Genomic DNA, 18500 nt, shown 5'->3' on the forward strand with positions numbered 1-18500 from the left:
TGTTTTTTATGCAGGAAGGCAGCGGTTTAGGGGTTAATAATTTTATTCTAGTGGCAACGATGTCGGGGAGCAGCAGAATAGGGGTTAATACATTTTTTAAGTGGTGGCGATGTCCGGAGCGGCAGATTAGGGGTTAATACATTTATTTTAGTGTTTGTGATGCGGGAGGGCCTCGGTTTAGGGGTTAATAGGTAGTTTATTGGTGTTAGTGTACTTTTTAACACTTTAGTTATGAGTTTTATAATACAGCTTTGTAGAGTAAAACTCATAACTACTGACTTTAGATGGCGGTACGAATCTTGACGGTTTAGGGTGTACCGCACACTTTTTGGCCTCCCAGGCAAAACTCGTAATACCGACACACATTATTTAAAATGAATACCGTAAGATCACACATCTACTTCACCTAAAGAGCTGCATCCCTCTATTTGGGTGCAAGTTTTGATTTCAATGTCTCTTTAACTGAAAACTAGAAGCAAATGTACATTTGCAGCATAATAACATGGTTCTTAATTTTCCACCATTCATTCAAGCTTGTTTCTTTTTTTCTTTTTTTATAAATTCTAAAAACCTGAATGTGAACTGTATTGGCAAGCCACATAGCAATTATTTACATCTATAAGCATTGCATGGCTTCCCAGCATTCTTCAGATAGAAAGATTGAGGAATGCCAATTTGAAAGCTAAAATACCAGACAGTTTGTACCAGCCATGCTGCCTCTTTCTTATTCATGTCACAGAAAAGAAAAAAAAAGAAAAGCCGATCATTAAAAGCTAAAGGTATAAAATGTCCTACAAAAAACGCCAGTAGTGGGTAACTTAAAATAATCAGGCACCTGATAACCAAGAACAAGCAGCCAAAAAAAGGGTAACTTCAAAATGTTCAGATGTAAATGGAATTTTTGCCACCCGCAGTGCAACATCAATGCTAAATCTTTTTTTCCTGGTGGGTTTAAAATCACATTATGAAAAAAAATTGTGACAGCTGAAAGCTAAATGTTTTTCCCATAAAGTCAGTGTATAGATAGATAGATAGATAGATAGATAGATAGACAGATAGATATAAACAGACATATATAGACATAGAGACAGATTGATAAATAGATAGATAGATAGATAGATTGATAGATTGATTGATTGATTGATAGACTGATAGACTAATAGATAGACTGATTGATAGATAGATAGATAGATAGATAGACAGATAGATAGAAATATACTTTGTATATAAAGTTTTCAGTGAGTTGTATATGTTTATGTGTTCATAATACAATGTATAGTCATAGGTTAAAGGGATATTAAAATGATACAGGGACTTCAACAATGGTGAGGCAATATAACCAATCATATGCTGTAGTTATCAAGCCTCTCTCTATTATACAAATGTGACAGCAAGACTACTTTTTGCAAAGGGGGGGGCAGGACGCAAGTGCAGAGTAATGCAGTCCTTATAAGATCTAGTGCATATGAAAACGCAATTTTTACTATAGTGCATATCAATTTTGTCTAAATCCATTTAAAAGATTATTTGAATGCATCCTTTCAGTAGTGATTCAAGTTTACTGTGTGTTTAACCCCCACAAAGGAGTTAAACACATAGGTACAGTCCTGATTTTAAGCTGCAAACCTTGTAGCTCCCCGGCAAAACACAGCCATTGATTGCTGGGGATTATGCGCATGCCACTCCTGATTGGTTGACAGACCATTTCATGGAAGATTACAGACTCCCATGATTAATTTGATATATTTTTTGTAGAAGTTAAACACATAGTAATCTCAAGTCACTATTGAAAAAAATTACATGCTCTAGAGAATTTGGCATTTACATTTGAATTTATTTGCCACCATTAGTAAATCTACCACTATTCCATTATTACAGGCGGGCTAGAACATAAAGTGCTTGACCTAGAGTATAACAAGAGGAGGTGCTTTAGAAAGAAATCAAGACTAGTTCAAGACCGGCAGCCTGGAAAAGTCACCTTGTACATGCAGCGAGAAGCCAAAAAAAAATAATCACATTTACTTTCTGATCCAACATAACTCTAGTGTTTTATGATGCTCAAAGCAATCAAACTGTCAGCTCATTATAATATTTCATTAATAGCTAAAATTAATATAACCAATAAGTGATTCAAATGATTAATTCAGTTAATTGATGATGTATGAACACAACAGTTGACTTGTCTATAAAGAGACATGGATGAAGTCACTCATAGTTAAAGGATAATTCTTGTAGCATTTGAAATGCATAGTAGTGAATTTCTAATTATGGGTTGGATTACAATCCTTTAGAATAACTTTTCTAATGATTTTCAATAGAAAACACCATTAAAGTCTATTGGCTAGATTATGAGTTGTGCGTTAGGGTTAAAAAGCAGCGTTGAGAGGTCCCAACGCTGCTTTTTAACGCTCACTGGTATTACGAGTCTTGAAATGACAGGTGTACCGCTCACTTTTTTGGTCAGACTCGAAAATATCACAAATCCACTTACGTCAATTGCGTATCCTATATTTTCAATGGGACTTGCATAACGCCGGTATTACGAGTCTGACAAAAAGTGAGCGGTACAGCCTCTCCTGTCAAGACTGATACCGCATTTAAAAGTCAGTATTTAAGAGTTTTATGGGCTAACGCCGTAGTATAAAACTCTTAACTAAAGTGCTAAAAAGTACACTAATGCCCATAAACTACCTATTAACCCCTAAACCGAGGCCCCCCCCCCCACATCGTAAACACTAAAAAAAAAATTTAACCCCTAATTTGCCAAACCGGACATCGCCACCACTATAAAAAATATACTAACCCCTAAACCGCCGCCCTCCCGCATCGCAAACACTAGTTACATTTTATTAACCCCTAATCTGCCGTCCCTAACATCGCCGACACCTACCTACATTTATTAACCCCTAATCTGCCGCCCCCAACATCGCTGCAACTATATTAAATGTATTAAAACCTAAATCTAAGTCTAACCCTAACCCTAACCCCACCTAACTTAAATATAATTTAAATAAATCTAAAAAAAATTACTACAATTCACTAAATTATTCCTATTTAAAACTAAATACTTACCTATAAAATAAACCCTAAGATAGCTACAATATAACTAATAGTTACATTGTATCTAGCTTAGGGTTTATTTTTATTTTACAGGCAACTTTGTATTTATTTTAACTAGGTACAATAGTTAGTAAATAGTTATGAACTATTTAATAGCTACCTAGTTAAATTAAAGTCAAATTTACCTGTAAAATAAATCCTAACCTAAGTTACAATTACACCTAACACTACACTATAATTAAATCAATTACCTTAACTAAATACAATTAAATACAATTTTAAAAAAAATATCTAAAGTACGAAAAAAACCAAACACTAAATTACAGAAAATAATGAAATAATTACAAGTTTTTTAAACTAATTACACCTAATCTAATCCCCTAATAAAATAAAAAAAGACCCCCAAAATAATAAAAAGCCCTACCCTATACTAAATTACAAATAGCCCTTAAAAGGGCCTTTTGCGGGGCATTGCCCCAAAGTAATCAGCTCTTTTACCTGTAAAAAAAAATACAATACCCCCAACATTAAAACCCACCACCCACACACCCAACCCTACTCTAAAACCCACCCAATACCCCCTTAATAAAACCTAACACTAACCCCTTGAAGATCACCCTACCTTGAGAAGTCTTCACCCAACCGGGCCAAAGTCCTCAACGAAGCTGGCAGAAATGGTCCTCCAGACGGGCAGAAGTCTTCATCGAAGCCGGGAAGAAGAGGTCCTCCAGACGGGCAGAAGTCTTCATCCAGGCGGCATCTTCTATCTTCATTCATCTGGCGCGGAGCGGCTCCATCTTCAAGACATCTGACGAGGAGCATCCTCTTCAAATGAAGTCCAACTGAAGAATGAAGGTTCCTTTAAATGACGTCATCCAAGATGGCGTCCCTTGAATTCTTATTGGCTGATAGAATTCTATCAGCCAATCGGATTTAAGGTAGAAAAATCCTATTGGCTGATGCAGTCAACCAATAGGATTGAAGTTCAATCCTATTGGCTGATCCAATCAGCCAATAGTATTGAGCTGGCATTCTATTGGCTGATTGGATCAGCCAATAGAATGTGAGATCAATCCTATTGGCTGATTGCATCAGCCAATATGATTTTTTCTACCTTAATTCCGATTGACTGATAGAATGCTATCAGCCAATCGGAATTCAAGGGACGGCAAGGGAACCTTCATTCTTCAGTTGGACTTTGTTTGAAGAGGATGCTCCGCGTCGGATGTCTTGAAGATGGAGCCGCTCCGCGCCGGATGGATGAAGATAGGAATATAGAAGATGCTGCCTGGATGAAGACTTCTGCCCGTCTGGAGGACCTCTTCTTCGCGGCTTCAATGAAGACTTCTGCCCGTCTGGAGGACCACTTCTGCTGGCTTCGTTGAGGACTTTGGCCCGGTTGGGTGAAGACTTCTCAAGGTAGGGTGATCTTCAAGGGGTTAGTGTTAGGTTTTATTAAGGGGGTATTGGGTGGGTTTTAGAGTAGGGTTGGGTGTGTGGGTGGTGGGTTTTAATGTTGGGGGGTATTGTATTTTCTTTTACAGGTAAAAGAGCTAATTACTTTGGCGCAATTCCCTGCAAAAGGCCCTTTTAAGGGCTATTTGTAATTTAGTATAGGGTAGGACTTTTTATTATTTTGGGGGGCTTTTTTTATTTTATTAGGGGGATTAGATTAGGTATAGTTAGTTTAAAAAATTTGTAATTATTTTATTATTTTCTGTAATTTAGTGTTTGTTTTTTTCGTACTTTAGATAATTTTTTTTAAATTGTATTTAATTGTATTTAGTTAAGGTAATTAATTTAATTATAGTGTAGTGTTAGGTGTAATTGTAACTTAGGTTAGGATTTATTTTACAGGTAAATTTGGCTTTATTTTAACTAGGTAGCTATTAAATAGTTAATAACTATTTAATAACTATTGTACCTAGTTAAAATAAATAAAAAGTTGCCTGTAAAATAAAAATAAACCCTAAGCTAGTTACAATGTAACTATTAGTTATATTGTAGCTAGCTTAGGGTTTATTTTATAGGTAAGTATTTAGTTTTAAATAGGAATAATTTTGTGAATTGTAGTTATTTTATTTAGATTTATTTAAATTATATTTAAGCTAGGGGGTGTTAGGGTTAGACTTAGGTTTAGGGGTTAATAACTTTAATATAGTGGTGGCGACATTGGGGCAGCAGATTAGGGGTTAATAACTGTAGGTAGGTGGGGTCGACATTGGGGGTGGCAGATTAGGGGTTAATAAATATAATGTAGGTGTTGGCGATGTTGGGGGCAGCAGATTATGGGGTTAATAAGTATAATGTAGGTGGCGGTGGTGTCTGGAGCGGAAGATCAGGGGTTATTAATATTATGCAGGTGTCGGTGATGTCGGGGGCGGTGGATTAGTGGTCAATAAGTGTAAGATTAGGGGTGTTTAGACTCGGGGTTCATGTTAGGGTGTTAGGTGTAGACTTTAAAAGTATTTCCTCATAGGAATCAATGGGGCTGCGTTAGGAGCTTTACGCTGCGTTTGATCCCTATGGGGAAATCGTGCACAAGCACATTTTGCCAGCTCACCGCTACCTTAAGCAGCGCTGGTATTGAGGTGAGATGTGGAGCAAAATTTTGCTCTCTGCTCACTTTTCTGCGGCTAACGCCGGGTTTCTAAAAATCCGTAATATCAGCGTTGTCTGTAGGTGAGCGGTGAGGGAAAACTGCTAGCTAGCACCGCACCCCTGTTAACGCAAAACTCGTAATCTAGGTGTATGTTTTTTTGTAGATAAATCATTTGATACATTTACTTAAATGATTGTGATCGACACCTAAGTTACAAACATTTTCCCCTATAGTTTTTAATTTTCAAAAATTAAAAAATGTGGTTTAGGGGTAAGGGGTTAGGGAGGGTTAGTATTTGGGTTAGAGGTGAGGGTAAGGGGTTAGGATTAGTATTTGGGTTAGGGGTGAGGGTAAGGGGTTTGGATTAGTATTTGGGTTTAAAGGTGAGGGTAAAGCGTTAGGATTAGTATTTGGGTTAGGGGTGAGACTAAGGGGTTAGGATTAGCATTTGAGTTAGGGGTGAGAGTAAGGGGTTAGGATTAGTATTTGGGTTAAAGGTGAGGGTAAGGGGTTAGGATTAGTATTTGGTTTAGGGGTGAGAGTAAGGGGTTAGGATTAGCATTTGAGTTAGGGGTGAGAGTAAGGGGTTAGGATTAGTATTTGGGTTATGGTAAGGAGTTAGGATTAGTATTTGAGTTAGGGGTGAGAGTAAGGGGTTAGGATTAATATTTGGGTTAAAGGTGAGGGTAAGGGGTTAGGATTAGTATTTAGGTTAGGGGTGAGAGTATTAATTCACAGGGACATTTTCATGAATGTAATTCAGAAACACATTATACTGTTTAATGTATTTACTTTTAGCTTCCTATACCTTATTTGTAACTAAAGTTTTGTCAGATGTAAATGTTTAATAGGAATTTTGATGGAGCAATAAAAAATGCCATCATAAAGTAGAGTGATAACATATAAACGTTTCACAAAGCTACTCAACTGTGTAAATTATAGTCAGTGTAGAAATAAAAAGAAGATTGTAAGAGAATAAATCATAAATGACATATGTTTAACATGGGTTATCATTTCAATGCAGAAGTCCTGCTGCTTAAAGTTAAAGGGCCAGTAAACCCAAAATCTTTCTTTCATGATTCAGATAGAGAATAGAAATTTAAACAACATTACAATTTACTTCCATTATTTATTTTGCTTCATTTTCTAGATATTCTTAGTTGAAGAAAAAGCAATGCACATGGTGAGCCAATCACACGAGGCTTCTTTGTGCAGCAACCAATCAGCAGCTAGTGATCATATCTAGATATGCTTTTCATCAAAGAATATCAAGAGAATAAAACAAATTAGATAATATAAGTCAATTAGAAAGATGTTTATAATTGCATTCTCTTTCTAAATCATAAAAGAAAAAATGTGGGTGGCATGTCCCTTTAAAGCTTAAAGTGACACTGAACTCAATTTTTTTCTTTCATAATTCAGGCAGAGCATGCAATTTTAAGCAACTTTTACATTTACTCCTATTATCAAATTTTCTTCATTCTCTTGGTATCTTTATTTGAAATAAATGCAAGAATGTAAGTTTAGATGCCGGCCCATTTTTGGTGAACAACCTGGGTTGTTCTTGCTGATTGGTGGATAAATTCACCCACCAATAAACAAGTGCTATCCACGGTTCTGAACCAAAAAAATAGCTTAGATGCCTTTTTTTCAAATAAAGATAGCAAAAGAACGAATAAAAATTTATAACAGGAGTAAATTAGAAAGTTGCTTAAAATTGCATGCTCTATTTGAGTTACAAAAGAAAATATTTGGGTTCAGTGTCCCTTTAATGTCACCTCATGGAAAAAAAAAAGTAGTTTTGTGGTGGGCGGCAGAAGGTGTTATCTTAGTAGAACCGTGAATAAAAAGGTAAGTTTTAGAGCTGTTTCATTTCATGAATGAGGGTCCTTTTGATTTATTTCAGGCTAGCATTTAAAGTGAATGTAAATTTTGATGCTAAAGTGCCCGGTTTTTAAAACTTTGATTAAAAATAGGGGCACTTTAATTCATCAAAATTTTCATTTCACTCCTGTTGTGAAAAAAAACTTACCTTTTAATCTTCAAAGCAGCTCCAGCTTCCTCCACCCATTTCAAAGCCTCTTCCTGGGTCTAAAATGAGGCATCTGGCTTCCTCCAATTACAGCAGTGAATCAGACACTGAATCCCCCGGGGGGGAAGCTGTGATTGGAGGATGACCTATCAATCATTTCTGACATCATAAATGGCTTGTGAGACCAGAGGAACCTGGAGCTGCTGTGAAGTTTAAAAGGTAAGTTTTTTGTCACAACAGGAGTGAAATGTAAACTTTGATGAATTAAAGTGCCCCTGTTTTTAATCAAAGTTTTAAAAACCAGGCACTTTAGCATCAAAATTTACATTCACTTTAAATAACGCTACAATTTACCATCACTTTAATATTCTGTAGTATCATTGGGTTAAAATGCATTTTGATTGTTAAAGGGACACAAGTCAAAATAAACTTTTATGAATCAGAAAGAGCATGCAGTTTGAAGGCACTTTTCAATTTACATCCAATATCACATTTTGGAGTGTCTTTTTATGTTCACACTTTATGGGGAAGAAGATCCTACTGAGCATGTGCACAAGCTTACGGGGTATACGTATACTAGTTTGTGATTGCCTGATGTCTGTCACACATAAAAAAATCTACTGCTTGTCTGAAATTCAGAGTAGGTGTAATTGCATTGTCTTTTTATTATGACACACATTCAAAATACATTTCAAAGTACAGTTAAACTCATAACACCATCTAATAAAAAATATTTTTAAAAAAATTTACACAAAAAAAGTTATAAAGGCTCAAAGATATGAGGTCTTAGAAAAAAAAAGTAGGAAAGGGTCTTCAACATAAAGATACATACATGCACATGTCTGAATATGTATATGCATATATGTGTATATATTATATTTACAGACATATATATATATATATATATATATATATATATATATATAAAGTAACACATAAATACATATGTACACATATATAGACATATATATATAAGTGTATTGGAGCTCTTTGCAGTTAAGTAGATGAAAACATGAAAAATCATATATATATATATATATATATATATATATGCAATATGCTTATTTAATAATGGTTTTAACTATGTATTTACTGTAAATATTTCACATTCCAATGTTCTGCGCATAGGGGAATATGTATTTATAAATATATATATATGTATATATCTATACCTATGTATAATATATATATATATATATATATATATACAGTATCTCACAAAAGTGAGTACACCTTTCACATTTTTGTAAATATTTTATTATATCTTTTCATGTGACAACACTGGGGAAATGACACTTTGCTACAATGTAGAGTAGTAAGTGTACAGCCTGTATAACAGTGTACATTTGCTGTCCCCTCAAAATAACTCAACACACAGCCTTTAATGTCTAAACCGTTGGCAACAAAAGTGAGTACAACCCTAAGTGGAAATGTCCAAATTGGGCCCAATTAGCCATTTTCCCTCCCCGGTGTAATGTGACTCATTAGTGTTACAAGGTCTCAGATGTGAATGGGGAGCAGATGTGTTAAATGTAGTGTTATCACTCTCACACTCTCTCATACTGGTCACTGGAAGTTCAACATGGCACCTCATGGCAACGAACTCTCTGAGGATCTGAAAAAGAATTATTGCTCTACATAAAGATGGCCTAGGCTATAAGAAGACTGCCAGGACCCTTAAACTGAGCTGCAGCACGGTGGGCAAGACCATACAGCGGTTTCACAGGACAGGTTCCACTCAGAACAGGCCTCACCATGGTCGACCAAAGAAGTTGAGTACACATGCTCAGCGTCATATCCAGAGGTTGTCTTTGGGAAATAGACATATGAGTGCTGCCAGCATTGCTGCAGAGGTTTAAGAGGGTGGGGGTCAGCCTGTCAGTGCTCAGACCATACGCCGCACACTACATCAAATTGGTCTGCATGGCTGTCATCCCAGAAGGAAGCCTCTTCTAAAGATGATGCACAAGAAAGCCCCCAAACAGTTTGCTGAAGACTAGCAGATTAAGGACATGGATTACTGGAACCATGTCCTGTGGTCTGATGAGACCAAGATAAACTTATTTGGTTCAGATTGTGTCAAGTGTGTGTTGCGGCAACCAGGGGAGGAGTACAAAGACAAGTGTGTCTTGCCTACAGTCAAGCATGGTGGTGGGAGTGTCATGGTTTGGGCCTGCTGCCGGCACTGGGGAGCTACAGTTCATTAAGGGAACCATGAATGCCAATATGTACTGTGACATACTGAAGCAGAGCATGATCCCCTCCCTTAAGAGACTGGGCCGCAGGGCAGTATTCCAACATGATAACGACCCCAAACACACCTCCAAGATGAGCACTGCCTTGCTAAAGAAGCTGAGGGTAAAGGTGATGGACTGATCAAGCATGTCTCCAGACCTAAACCCTATTGAGCATCTGTGGGGCATCCTCAAATGGAATGTGGGGGAGCGCAAGGTCTCTAACATCCACCAGCTCCGTGATGTTGTCATGGAGGAGTGGAAGAGGACTCCAGTGGCAACCTGTGAAGCTCTGGTGAACTCCATGCCCAAGAGGGTTAAGGCAGTGCTGGAAAATAATGGTGGCCACACAAAATACTGACACTTTGGGCTCAATTTGGACATTTCCACTTAGGGGTGTACTCACTTTTGTTGCCAACGGTTTAGACATTAAAGGGTCACTGAACCCAAATTTTTTCTTTTGTGATTCAGATAGAGCATGCAATTTTAAGCAACTTTCTAATTTACTCCTATTAGCACATTTTCTTCATTCTCTTGGAATCTTTATTTGAAAACATCAATGTACGTTTCAATGCCGGTCCATTTTTGGTGAACAACCTGGGTTGTTCTTGCTGATTGGTGGATACATTCACCCACCAATAAACAAGTGCTGTCCAGGGTATGAACCTAAAATTGTCTGGCTCCTTAGCAAGAGCACAAAGAAAAATTGCTAATAGGAGTAAATTAGAAAGTTGCTTAAAATTGCATGCGCTATCTGAATCCCTCCCTTCTTTCTTTTAACTCCCTCCCTTGCTCCCTTCTTTCACTCCTTTCTTTCCCTCCTCCCTTTTCTCATCTCCCTCCACACTTTTCTCTTCTCTCTCTCTCTCTCTCTCTCTCTCTCTCTCCCCCTCCCTTTTCTCCCCTCCCCTTCTTTTCTCTCCCTTCGTTAAGGAAGAAAATGGTATGAGATACATGCAATTCAACCCCCCTGTATGCAAATGTTTTGCTAGCCCATTTTCTTTTTAATTGTTATAAAGAAATAAAAAAATTTACACACTGACCCAAAAAATATTAAAGGGACACTGAACTGAAAAATTTTCTTTTGTGATTCACATAGAGCATGCATTTTTAAGCAACTTTCTAATTTACTCCTATTATCAAATTTTCTTCATTCTCTTGGTATGTTTATTTGAAAAGCAAGAATGTAAGTTTAGATGCCGGCCCATTTTTGGTGAACAACCTGGGTTGTCCTTGCTGATTGGACAGCACCAATAAACAAGTGCTGTCCATGGTCCTGAAGCAAACATTTGCTGGCTCCTTAGCTGAGATGCCTTCTTTTTCAAATAAAGATAGCAAGAGATGCCTAAAACCTTTGCGGGGGGGGAGGGGGGCAGCAGAATTTTGAGTGCCTAGGACAGCACCTAAATACACCGCTGATATATATATATATATATATATATATATATACACACACATGTTATCGCACGCACAATATTCGAAGTTCGGTTAAAAGATTACTTCTAGCACAGTCGCTTGAGCAGGAATGTTAAATACAGTATGTGGCAGGGTTAGCCTTGAAAAGTCAGCAGGGTGCATTTTAAATTCTGAGAATTAGAAAACTCACAATTTCCAGCGCTAAATTACATGAAGAGGGAAAATAAATAATGAAATGCTATTGTAAAGTAGTTTTACTATGCATAACTAAACATTGTATTTTAAAACCTTAAGATATTTACTGTCCCTTTTAACAAGCGAACCTTGATGAATGAATACAGAAAATTAATATGCATTGATGTTTATGCAACAACAATGCAGGAAGAATTATTTCAGGAGGTGCATAAGTTCTGCAAAGAGTGATTATTTCCTCATCCTCATCAGCCAGAAGGCTACAACATCCCCTTTATGATAATATTGTGTCAGAGCCTAAATATGTAGAGTTATTATATATGCAAAAAACCCATAAAGCTCCTATTGCAGTCTGAAACTTTATGCCAGGCTAGAAATTAGCAGTTATTGGTGAAAAAAAACATCACACTTTACAGTGGTTGTGACAGTGGTTTTAAAATCAAACAATATAAACATACAAACTGAGACAAACGGAAGTGACAGCCCTGCAATCAAACTTGTATCTGTCTTTGATTTCTACAAAGTTGAATCATAAAAGGCATCTAAGACCCACTGCTTGATTAATCAAGTTCATAGAAGAACATATACCCTAAGGTGAATGCTCTATGAGTCAAGTAATTCTTTATTTGATGAAGTCTATGCACTACACGGTCACACACATATATATAAATAGATATATATATATATACACACATATACAGTGCTTTTATTTATTTATATATCTATTACACTGGTGGAACGTGTCAACAGAAACTCAATTCCTTTTTGTTACAATACAATAGTAAAACTAAGACATGAGTAATAAACCTATATGAGCTGGGGGGTATACTGTATAATGTATGTTTATTATATTGTAAAATGCTATAATATGTATAAAAAGTCATTTCGTGATTTAATTAAACGTGTTTTTAACTTTTTACGTGTTTCTCAACTGCAGTCCTCAGGACCTTTAGCAGGCCACATCTTCATTATATCTTAACTAGAGCGCAGGTGAAATAATCATCTGAAGGGTGAGAGCAGGTTAGTAACTATGGTTACTGATCAGCTGATTACTTCACCTGTGCTCTATGAATATCTGGCCTGTTAAAGGGACATGAAACCCATATTTCTTATTTCATGATTATTATATTAGATGATGATTATCTAATTTGCTTCATTCTCTTGATATCCTTTGCTAAAAAGCATATCTAGATATGCTCAGTAGCTGCTGATTGGTGGTTGCACATAGATGCCTCGTGTGATTGCATGTGCATTTTTATTTTTTCAACAAAGGATATCTAAAGAATGAAGCAAATTAGATAATAGAAGCAAATTGGAATGTTGTTTAAAATTGTATTCTCTACCTGAATCATGAAATAATTTTTTGGGGTTTAATGTCCCTTTAAGGGTCCTGAGGACTCGAGTTGAGAAAAACTGCCATAGAAGACAGTTTTTGTCATTTTTTTGTATTTACCTATGTATGTTTTTTTTTAACTTTGTACTGTGTAAAATATATATTTTTTGGAATTTATAGTTTTTTTTTTAATTTTCTATTTTGATAGCCGATATAAGTTCACACTGTACTGAATGTGTTTTACTTATCGTATTGCAACCCCACTTTAAAAAAACATGCTGTTAATATAAAACATGTTTGTACACTGACATATGCCCTATAATCCTATATGAGATGTCCTATAGAAGCACAAGTGGCTATTGGAAAAGGATGAGACAATTTAATGACTTCTTGACAGTCATCATTAAGTTAATTTGCTAAACAAAAAGTACCCTTCATTGTTTCCCCACCCAGGTGTCTGTGCATTTATCTCAGTTATGGCAGTATGAGCTTGTTGTACATCCTATCCCAAAACCATGGGCACTAATATAGAGTTGTCACCTCCCTTTGCAGCTATAAGAGCTGCAACTCTTCAGGGAAGGTTTTCCACAACATTATGGAGTATTTATCTGGTGATTTGTGCTCAGCCAAAACAGCATTTGTGAGTTAAGGCACTGATGTTGGACGAAAAGGTGATCAATAGGATTGAGGTTACAGCTTTGTACAAGCCACTCGAGTCCCTTCACACCAAACTCACTAAGTCATGTATTCATGGTCCTCCCTTTGTGCACATTGGTACAGTCATGATGAACATGAAAGGACCTTCCCAAACTCATACCACAAAGTTGGAAGCACCCAATTGTATCTGGTAGCTTTAAGATGATCCTTCACTGAAACTAATGGGCCTAGCCAAACCCTAAAAACAGCCCCAGACCATTATCCCTCCTCCATTAAACTTTAGCACTATGCATTCTGGTTGATAGCGTTTTCTTGGTATCCACCACTCCCATATTCTTCTATCAGACTTCAAGATAGTGAAGCATGACTCATCACTCCAGAAACACGTTTCTACTGCTTCAGAGTCCAGTAGCATTGTGCTTTACACCACTCTAGCCAATACTGGGCACTGAGTACGCTGATATGAAGCTTGTGTACAGCCGCTTGATCAAGCAAATCCATTTTATGAAGTTCCTTTGCACAGCTCTTGTGCTGAAGGCACTTGGTGGCCCTGTTCTGTGAGTTTGCTGGGTCTACCACTTTGTGTCTGGTCCATTGTTGCTCTTAGATACTTCAAATTCACAATAAACGCACTTACAGCTGATCGGGGCAGATCTAGTAGGGCAGAAATGTCACAAACTGAAATTTCACAAACTGACTTGTGACTATCTATGTATCATCTATCTATCTATCTATCTATCTATCTATCTATCTATCTATCTATCTATCTATCTATCATCTTATCTCTACTCTTTCTTTAAACCCAAAACGTATACGTCTATGTAGCAATGTACTCTTGTAAAGATTTTTTTTTTTTTTTATGGAAATAAAATTGCTGAAATTCATTATAGCATATATTTTTTTGTATTTCTATCCCTGGATTACTATGTGTTTAATGGCCACAAAGGGGCTTAGCAGAAACATCTTGTTTGAGAGCAGTAATGTAGTGCTGCTCATGTGCCAGGCTGTATCCTATTCCATGCAATGCATTTTGATACTTTCATTATTCAGATAGAGTATAACATTTTAACAACTTTCCAATTTACTTCTATTACTTAATTTGCTTTGTTTTCTTGGTTTCCTTCCCTAAAAGGATACCTAGGTTGACTCAGGATCTGGGAGCTATACTATAAAATAGTTTTTCCCTTAAAGGGACACTAAACCCCACAATTTTCTTTCATGATTCAGAAAGAGAATACACATTTAAACAACAATCCAATTTACTTCTATTATTTATTTTGCTTAATTTTTTAGATATTCATAGTTGAAGAAAAAGCAATACACATGGGTGAGCCAATCACATGAGGCTTCTAAGTGCAGCAACCAATCAGCAGCTACTGAGCCTATCTAGATATGCTTTTCAGCAAAGAATATCAAGAGAATAAAACAAATTAGATAATAGAAGTAAATTAGAAAGTTGTTTAAAATTGCATGCTCTTTCTATATCATTAAAGAAAAAAATGGGTTTCATGTCCTTTTTTTAATGTGTTTCCAATTACTTTTTTACCAGCTGCAGAGTATAAAATAAAATATGTGAGATTTGCTTCTTAAAGTTTATTTGTGTATATGAATGAGCTGATTTTGTGTTTTGAAGCCAGAACCTAATAAAATGGGTTGAGCTTGTAGGTATAATCAGATCTCATTACTTTATCACATTGTGTACATATACCTGCTTCTTTATCTTATATCTGTCCATAAACCATTCACCAATACTTGGAGAGAATACCGAGGTATACCTACTCCAGCTAGCTTCAGTTTGTGTAAAGGGTCTTTTAATATGCAAAGGAAGGCGGAGGGGGTAGTGTCTGCTATTTCCCACTTGCAGTGGGTATTCCAGTAACCTTTTAAACAGAACTAAACTGGAAGCTTCTAAGCAAGTTTTTAAACGGTTTTATACTGGATTTGTATATCAGTATCTGTGCAGATTATACTTTATAGTAGTGTCTATTACATGCAGTTATATGAAAATTGGTGTATACTGTCCCTTTAAGGCCCAACATTTTCAGAATAGGTTGGTATACCACAGGCTAAAACAAATATTTCAAATGCCAATATAAGGGTATTGGAAATACTTGTAAACATTTTAATAGACTCCAGCAGGTAAAGTGGATCATTTGGAACAAATTAGAGGGGAGAACATTTTTGAGTAAACTGTCCCTTTAAGTCCTGGCTATTGACAGGCAATGTAAACACAACCAGCAGAAGAAATTACACTCCTGGTGGGGTGTAGACGAGATAATTAATTAAACGATAATTTTCCATTGTTCTCTCTAAGTATTGAGCTTTGGTTTACAGACAAATATAAGACAACAAAGCAAATGTGTGTACACAAAGTCATAACGTAATGAGATCTGATATTACCTGCAAGCTCAACCCATTGTAATAGGTTGTGGTTTAAAATCACTAAACCAGCTATTTCATATACAAAAATAAACCTGAAAATTTAATTTCTTATACATTTTATACTCTCTAGTTGGTCATTCAAGTTAAGTCATTCAAAATACATTAATATAAAAACTATTTTACTGTATACTGTCCCTTTAATGATAGTACTTAACAGTTATTGTTATTTATCACAGCTAGTTTGTTCCGTGCACATACGTCTGTAGTTTAAACGCTAAACCGGGGCACAATTATTTTGAGAATTCTTTCAAGATGCACAAATTGTATGACATTTATCAAATTATTTCATTGTTAATAAATTATACCTGGTAGAATAGACATCCTTGATTAAACCGGATTAAACATGACCAACACAAAAGAAAAAAAAATGCAGTCTTATAAACAAGTTTTCTTTTCAGGTACTTATCAGAACTCAACTTTGAAAAACAAGAGCCAAGGTCCTATGAATAATGCTGTGACTTTGCATTTTAGTTTCAATTTTTAAAAAAAACATAAAAATAGATCAGTTTCAATATAATTACTAGCAAATGTAATCATATAGGTGAGAAGTATAAAAGAAAAAGAAAAGGAATAACAATATGAAGGTGGGTTTAGGATGTCCCAGCTGAATGGCTGTTATAGTTGGACTTTGACTTTGTGTTGTTTGTTAGAATCACTGGACAGTAAATAAGAATGTTCTCGTCTACGCCAAGAATCTTTGAGTGGGAATACACAAGTATGCCATAGATCTAAATTAATGATAACTGGGCTTTCCTCTTGTAAAGTCACATGTTATTCTACTGGGCTTTCCTCTTGTAAAGTCACATGTTATTCTACTCTAGACATATGTTTTATAAAGGTAAAGCATTTTTAATAAATGTAGGCAGACAAAAAATATACGTTACATTCAAAAATATTGGCAGCATATGGTCAATGTCCAATGGCAGTTCGCCACAAACACAGGCAGACATATTCCCTACTTTGTATGCAGATCCAATGATAATTTGGGCCATATATAGGGCCATATTTCAAGTGTAGCGCTTAATATCTCTATAATGAAAGCGATATTTGGGCTCCACTGTGTAATACCAGCGCACGCTAATGTGCACTGGTATTACAAGTTCACAGCAATGCGAACACGAGAGAACGCTTCCATAGGTTCCTATGGGAGCCTTATTCTGATGCAAATTTGCCCGTAATAATAATTTAGCGCTCCACTTGTAATCTAGTCTATATTGTTTACCAGGCATATAATAAATACATTAAAAATAAAATTAAAAAGATATTTCTAACAATATGACACAGATTCACTGGGTGAATTAACAATGATGGGCAAAAAAAAGTAATTACATAAAACAATATAAAACATTCTTTTACATAGGTTTTAACTGCAAAGAAAATATTGCAAACAGAAAAAAGTCAGATAATCAATAATGAACACATTTATATATTGACATTAGCTGCTTATTGGTAAAAACTACATATAAAAACTAAAACTGGCTATATACTTTACTTTGACTTTAAGAAATTCTTTATTGGAAATGTTATGAGGTGCAAAAGATTCACTTATTATAATGTAACAGCTGCAAACCTTCCCTGAGTTGTTCTTTGCATCAAACACATGCAACATAAACTGACAAAATACTAGGATTGCTAATCCTAGCAAGAAAATGTCACAAAAACATTATCTAGACAATTCTGTTGCTTAAAAGAAGAAAGCATATGTGTTTGATGTCATATGTGTTTGCATTGAAAATTATATTATGTATTTATACTGTCAGTTGCAATTGGAGAAGATTCCAGCTTTCTCTACATTAAAGGGACCCCCACTCACCCAGACAGATCTCTAAATTCCATAAGACAGCTGCATCTTCCTGGTTTTGTAGCAACTTGATATGTCACTATAGAAAAACACATTACACACAGTTATATTACCATGAAAGCTTTACCTTTTTTTTAATAGTAGCTCTTGATCCCAGAACAGCAGAAAATCCAAATAAGTAAATCCAAATAACAGAGATGTCACCAGAAATTATGTAAATCCACAGGAGGGTTTGTAATAACAGCTTCCCAATATGTCAAAATTGTATTCATGTATTGCAGATATTATATGCAAATTGCCCAAGATTTAAAAAAAAGTTGGTTTCATTTCTTCTGTATGGTTCACATCTCCTGCAGACTCTAATCCCCTTTGAGTAATAATTAAAGAACAAAATACATTGCTACCCTCCCTTGCACTAGTTTAATGGAGGTAGTAGTACAAGATATACTGTATTGTCTGTGAAGTTGGAAAGACTGATCGTATGTGTCAGTATACAGTGCAAGAGGCTGGGATAAAGAAACGGGACAGCCCTCCAGTTTCAGATTTCACAAGCAACTGGCAGGCTGTCTGCAGTCACTGAAACACTACTGTAAGGACCCTTTCATAGACTGGACAGATCACTGTCAGATGCCTGCTAGCGTAAATGGATCCTATTAGTTAAAGGACACATTCTTTGTCAAACGTACAAAAGTTCAACCATTACAGTAGCATAATGATAGAAATAAGGCTAT

The 18500-nt window shown here is 35.9% G+C and overlaps 1 protein-coding gene across 1 annotated transcript in view; it reads right to left on the minus strand.

The window, feature by feature from the left end:
* The window catches only part of ARHGAP24 (Rho GTPase activating protein 24), a 1035233-nt gene extending 1017009 nt beyond the window's left edge, over nt 1-18224 (minus strand). Inside the window, exon 1 of the mRNA XM_053703381.1 lies at nt 17897-18224. The gene's annotated coding sequence lies outside the window, so the exon portion shown is untranslated. The remainder of the gene's footprint in view (nt 1-17896) is intronic.
* Nucleotides 18225-18500: the final 276 nt, after the last annotated feature.

This window comes from Bombina bombina, chromosome 2 (assembly GCF_027579735.1).
Source record: "Bombina bombina isolate aBomBom1 chromosome 2, aBomBom1.pri, whole genome shotgun sequence".
Lineage (NCBI taxonomy): Eukaryota > Metazoa > Chordata > Amphibia > Anura > Bombinatoridae > Bombina > Bombina bombina.